Source organism: Balaenoptera physalus (assembly GCF_965194825.1).
Source record: "Balaenoptera physalus genome assembly, contig: HAP1_SCAFFOLD_2028, whole genome shotgun sequence".
In the NCBI taxonomy this organism is placed as follows: domain Eukaryota; kingdom Metazoa; phylum Chordata; class Mammalia; order Artiodactyla; family Balaenopteridae; genus Balaenoptera; species Balaenoptera physalus.
Window position 1 is genome coordinate 84,571 of NW_028124776.1, and position 6,000 is coordinate 90,570.

Below are 6,000 nucleotides of genomic sequence, written 5' to 3' on the forward strand. Positions count from 1 at the left end.
ATCTCTATCCATGCCAGCCTGAGATACCTAAATAACACTATTTTGACTGGCCTCTATTCACTGTGGGCAGCCCTCTGGAAAGAAAAGGAGTTTCTCTAAGGAAACACGGTGCTTCCATAGCATGGGTGGGAGTTCGTCCTCTCATGCTCTAGAGCTACAGGATAACTTGACGTGAGTCCTTGCCTCAAGCTAAGGCCTGAAAAGCCCTGCTGAAGCGAAAGCGCTTAGCATTTTCCATTTTGTCGTATTGGAAGTTCTGCTTTACTTGAACGTTTCTTCACTCTACCAGACACTAGGCACCCTAGTGTAGGCACCCTTTTTCGTACAATTACAGTGAGTACCAGCAGTCTCCTTTACCCTTCTAAGAAACATACAGACCTAGAAGCCTTTCCCAGTCACTCTATGTAATCAGAGTGTAGGGCAACTCGCTGCACCCTTCCTTAGGAAGCTAGGTGGACTCAGCTCTTCAACAGCTCCAGGGATTCTGTTCTCTCACGTCCTACAAGCCACGGAAGCCTGTCTCATTGCCCTCATTGGAGCTACACTAAGAAACACAATCTGCTTCGCCTTCTTCTAGGAACTCTTAACCAAGGACCCCATACCTACAGGAGAAAGGAGGCTTGCATTCCTAATGGAACCAAGGCACAGTTTTTCCTTTTACACTGCAGGACTTTAGAATAGTCTTAGGCCCTATAGCATACATAGAACGTTCCAAGGATGAGGGAGTTCCATATATGCAGAACACTCTGTGAAGAAAAGGTGATTCAGCAAGGGACCAGGGTGTAGCTAGAGTCTCTTTGGACTTCTTAGATATAAGAAGGTGTCCGGGTGCATGTTCACTGGAAAAGAAGACTTGAATGCCTAAGCCTTGCGTTCCCATTTTAAATCTCTATCCACGCCAGCCTGAGATACCTAAATAACACTGTTTTGACTGGCCTCTATTCACTGTGGGCAGCCCTCTGGGAAGAAAAAGAGTTTCTCTAAGGAAACACGGTGCTTCCATAGCATGGGTGGAGCTCGTGCTTTCCTGCTCTAGAGCTACAGGGAAACTTGACGTGAGTCTTTGCCTCAAGCTAAGGCCTGAAAAGCCCTGCTGAAGCGAAAGCGCTTAGCAGTTTCCATTATGTCGTATTCGAAGTTCTGCTTTACTTTAACGTTTCTTCACGTTTCCAGACTCTAGGAACCCTTGTGTAGGCACCCTTTTTCCTACAAATACAGTGAGTACCAGCAGTCTCCTTTGCTTTCTAAGTAACATCCAGACTTAGAAGCCTTTCCCAGTCACTCTATGTATTCAGAGTGTAGGGCAACTTGCTGCACCCTTCCTTAGGAAGCTAGGTAGACTCAGCTCTTCAACAGTTCCAGGGATTCTGTTCTCTCACGTCCTATATGCCATGGAATCTGCCTCATTGCCCTCTTTGGAGCTTCCCTAAGATACACAATCTGCTTCGCCTACCTCTAGGAACTCTTACCCAATGACCCCATACCTACAGGAGAGAGGAGGCTTGCATTCCTACTGGAACCAAATCACCGTTTTTCCTGTTACACTGCAGGACTTTAGACTAGGCTTCGGCCCTTTAGCTTTGGTAGAACGTTCCAAGGATGAGGGAGTTCCATATATGTAGAACACTCTGTGAAGAAAAGTTGATTCAGCAAGGGACCACGGTGTAGCTAGAATCTCTTTGGACTTTTTAGATATAAGAAGGTGTCCGGGTGCATGTTCACCGGAAAAGAAGACTTGAATGCCTAAGCCTTGCGATCCCATTTTAAATCTCTATCCATGCCAGCCTGAGATACCTAAATAACACTATTTTGACTGGCCTCTATTCACTGTGGGCAGCCCTCTGGAAAGAAAAGGAGTTTCTCTAAGGAAACACGGTGCTTCCATAGCATGGGTGGGAGTTCGTCCTCTCATGCTCTAGAGCTACAGGATAACTTGACGTGAGTCCTTGCCTCAAGCTAAGGCCTGAAAAGCCCTGCTGAAGCGAAAGCGCTTAGCATTTTCCATTTTGTCGTATTGGAAGTTCTGCTTTACTTGAACGTTTCTTCACTCTACCAGACACTAGGCACCCTAGTGTAGGCACCCTTTTTCGTACAATTACAGTGAGTACCAGCAGTCTCCTTTACCCTTCTAAGAAACATACAGACCTAGAAGCCTTTCCCAGTCACTCTATGTAATCAGAGTGTAGGGCAACTCGCTGCACCCTTCCTTAGGAAGCTAGGTGGACTCAGCTCTTCAACAGCTCCAGGGATTCTGTTCTCTCACGTCCTACAAGCCACGGAAGCCTGTCTCATTGCCCTCATTGGAGCTACACTAAGAAACACAATCTGCTTCGCCTTCTTCTAGGAACTCTTAACCAAGGACCCCATACCTACAGGAGAAAGGAGGCTTGCATTCCTAATGGAACCAAGGCACAGTTTTTCCTTTTACACTGCAGGACTTTAGAATAGTCTTAGGCCCTATAGCATACATAGAACGTTCCAAGGATGAGGGAGTTCCATATATGCAGAACACTCTGTGAAGAAAAGGTGATTCAGCAAGGGACCAGGGTGTAGCTAGAGTCTCTTTGGACTTCTTAGATATAAGAAGGTGTCCGGGTGCATGTTCACTGGAAAAGAAGACTTGAATGCCTAAGCCTTGCGTTCCCATTTTAAATCTCTATCCACGCCAGCCTGAGATACCTAAATAACACTGTTTTGACTGGCCTCTATTCACTGTGGGCAGCCCTCTGGGAAGAAAAAGAGTTTCTCTAAGGAAACACGGTGCTTCCATAGCATGGGTGGAGCTCGTGCTTTCCTGCTCTAGAGCTACAGGGAAACTTGACGTGAGTCTTTGCCTCAAGCTAAGGCCTGAAAAGCCCTGCTGAAGCGAAAGCGCTTAGCAGTTTCCATTATGTCGTATTCGAAGTTCTGCTTTACTTTAACGTTTCTTCACGTTTCCAGACTCTAGGAACCCTTGTGTAGGCACCCTTTTTCCTACAAATACAGTGAGTACCAGCAGTCTCCTTTGCTTTCTAAGTAACATCCAGACTTAGAAGCCTTTCCCAGTCACTCTATGTATTCAGAGTGTAGGGCAACTTGCTGCACCCTTCCTTAGGAAGCTAGGTAGACTCAGCTCTTCAACAGTTCCAGGGATTCTGTTCTCTCACGTCCTATATGCCATGGAATCTGCCTCATTGCCCTCTTTGGAGCTTCCCTAAGATACACAATCTGCTTCGCCTACCTCTAGGAACTCTTACCCAATGACCCCATACCTACAGGAGAGAGGAGGCTTGCATTCCTACTGGAACCAAATCACCGTTTTTCCTGTTACACTGCAGGACTTTAGACTAGGCTTCGGCCCTTTAGCTTTGGTAGAACGTTCCAAGGATGAGGGAGTTCCATATATGTAGAACACTCTGTGAAGAAAAGTTGATTCAGCAAGGGACCACGGTTTAGCTAGAGTCTCTTTGGACTTTTTAGATATAAGAATGTGTCCGGGTGCGTGTTCACCGGAAAAGAAGACTTGAATGCCTAAGCCTTGCGTTCCCATTTTAAATCTCTATCCATGCCAGCCTGAGATACCTAAATAACACTGCTTTGACTGCCCTCTATTCACTGTGGGCATCCCTCTGGAAAGAAAAGGAGTTTCTCTAAGGAAACATGGTGCTTCCATAAAATGGGTGGGAGTTCCTCCTGTCATGCTCTAGAGCTACAGGGTAACTTGACGTGAGTCCTTGCCTCAAGCTAAGGCCTGAAAAGCCCTGCTGAAGCAAAAGCGCTTAGCATTTCCCATTATGTCGTATTGGAATTTCTGCTTTACTTGAACGTTTCTTCACTCTGTCAGACACTAGGCACCCTAGTGTAGGCACCCTTTTTCGTACAACAACAGTGAGTACCAGCAGTCTCCTTTACCCTTCTAAGAAACATCCAGACCTAGAAGCCTTTCCCAGTCACACTATGTATTCAGAGTTTAAGGCAACTCGCTGCACCCTTCCTTAGGAAGCTAGGTGGACTCAGCTCTTCAACAGCTCCAGGGATTCTGTTCTCTCACGACATACATGACATTGAAGTCGGCCTCATTGCTCTTATTGGAGCTACACTAAGAAACAGAATCTGCTTCGCCTTCTTCTAGGAACTCTTACCCAAGGACCCCATACCTACAGGAGAAAGGAGGCTTGCATTCCTATTGCAATCTAAGCAAAGTTTTTCCTGTTACACTGCAGGACTTTAGAATAGGTTTAGGCCCGAAGGGTTACATAGAGCGTTCCAAGAATGAGGGAGTTCGATACATGCAGAAAACCCTGTGAAGAAAAGTTGATTCAGCAAGGGACCAGGGTGTGGCTAGAGTCTCTATTGACTTGTTAGAAATCAGAAGGGTTTCGGCTGCATGTTAACCGGAGAAGAAGATCTGATGGCACAAGCCTTGCTTTCCCATGTCAAATCTCTAAACATGCTTCCCTGAAGAATCCTAAATAACACTGTTTTTACCTGGCTTCTGGTCACTGTAGGTAGCCCTCTCGAAATAAAAGGAGTTTTCACTAAGGAAACACGGTGCTTCCATAGCATGGGTGGGAGCTCCTGCTGTCCTGCTCTAGAGCTACAGGGAAACTTGACGTGAGTGTTTGCCTCAAGCTAAGGCCTGAAAAGCCTTGCTGAAGCGAAAGCGCTTAGCAGTTTCAATTATGTCGTATTCAAAGTTCTGCTTTACTTGAATGTTTCTTCACTTTACCAGACAATAGGCACCCTCGTGTAGGCACCCTTCTTCCTACAAATACAGTGAGTACCAGCAGTCTTCTTTGCTCTTCTAAGAAACATCTAGACCTAGAAGCCTTTCCCAGTCACTCTATGTAATCAGAGTGTACGGCAACTCGCTGCACCCTTCCTTAGGAAGCTAGGTGGACTCAGCTCTTCAACAGCTCCAGGGATTCTGTTCTCTCATGTCCTACATGCCATGGAAGTCTGCCTCATTGCCCTCTGAGGAGCTTCACTAAGATACACAATCTGCTTCGCCTACCTCTAGGAACTCTTACCCAATGACCCCATACCTACAGGAGAAAGGAGGCTTGCATTCCTACTGGAACCAAATCACCGTTTTTCCTGTTACACTGCAGGACTTTAGACTAGGCTTCGGCCCTTTAGCTTTGGTAGAACGTTCCAAGGATGAGGGAGTTCCATATATGTAAAACACTCTGTGAAGAAAAGTTGATTCAGCAAGGGACCACGGTTTAGCTAGAGTCTCTTTGGACTTTTTAGATATAAGAATGTGTCCGGGTGCGTGTTCACCGGAAAAGAAGACTTGAATGCCTAAGCCTTGCGTTCCCATTTTAAATCTCTATCCATGCTGCCCTGAGATACCTAAATAACACTGTTTTTGACAGTCCTCTATTCCCTGTGGTCAGCTCTATGGAAAGAAAAGGAGTTTCTCTAAGGAAACACGGTGCTTCCATAGCATGGGTTGAGCTCGTGCTGTCCTGCTCTAGAGCTACAGGGAAATTGACGTGAGTCTTTGCCTCAAGCTGATGCCTGAAAAGCCCTGCTGAAGCAAAAGCGCTTAGCATTTTCCATTATGTCGTATTGGAAGTTCTGCTTTACTTGAACGTTTCTTCACTCTACCAGACACTAGGCACCCTAGTGTAGGCACCCTTTTTCCTACAAATACATTGAGTACCAGCAGTCTCCTTTGCTCTTCTAAGTAACATCCAGACTTAGAAGCCTTTCCCAGTCACTCTATGTATTCAGAGTGTAGGACAACTCGCTGCACCCTTCCTTAGGAAGTTAGGTGGACTCAGCTCTTCAACAGCTCCAGGAATTCTGTTCTCTCACGACCTACATGCCATGGAAGTCTGCCTCATTGCCCTCATTGGAGCAACACTAAGAAACACAATCTGCTTCGCCTTCTTCTAGGAACTCTTACCCAAGGACCCCATACCTACAGGAGAAAGCAGGTTGCATTCCTACTGGAATCTAAGCAAAGTTTTTCCTGTTAGACTGCAGGACTTTAGAATAGGTTTAGGCCCGAAG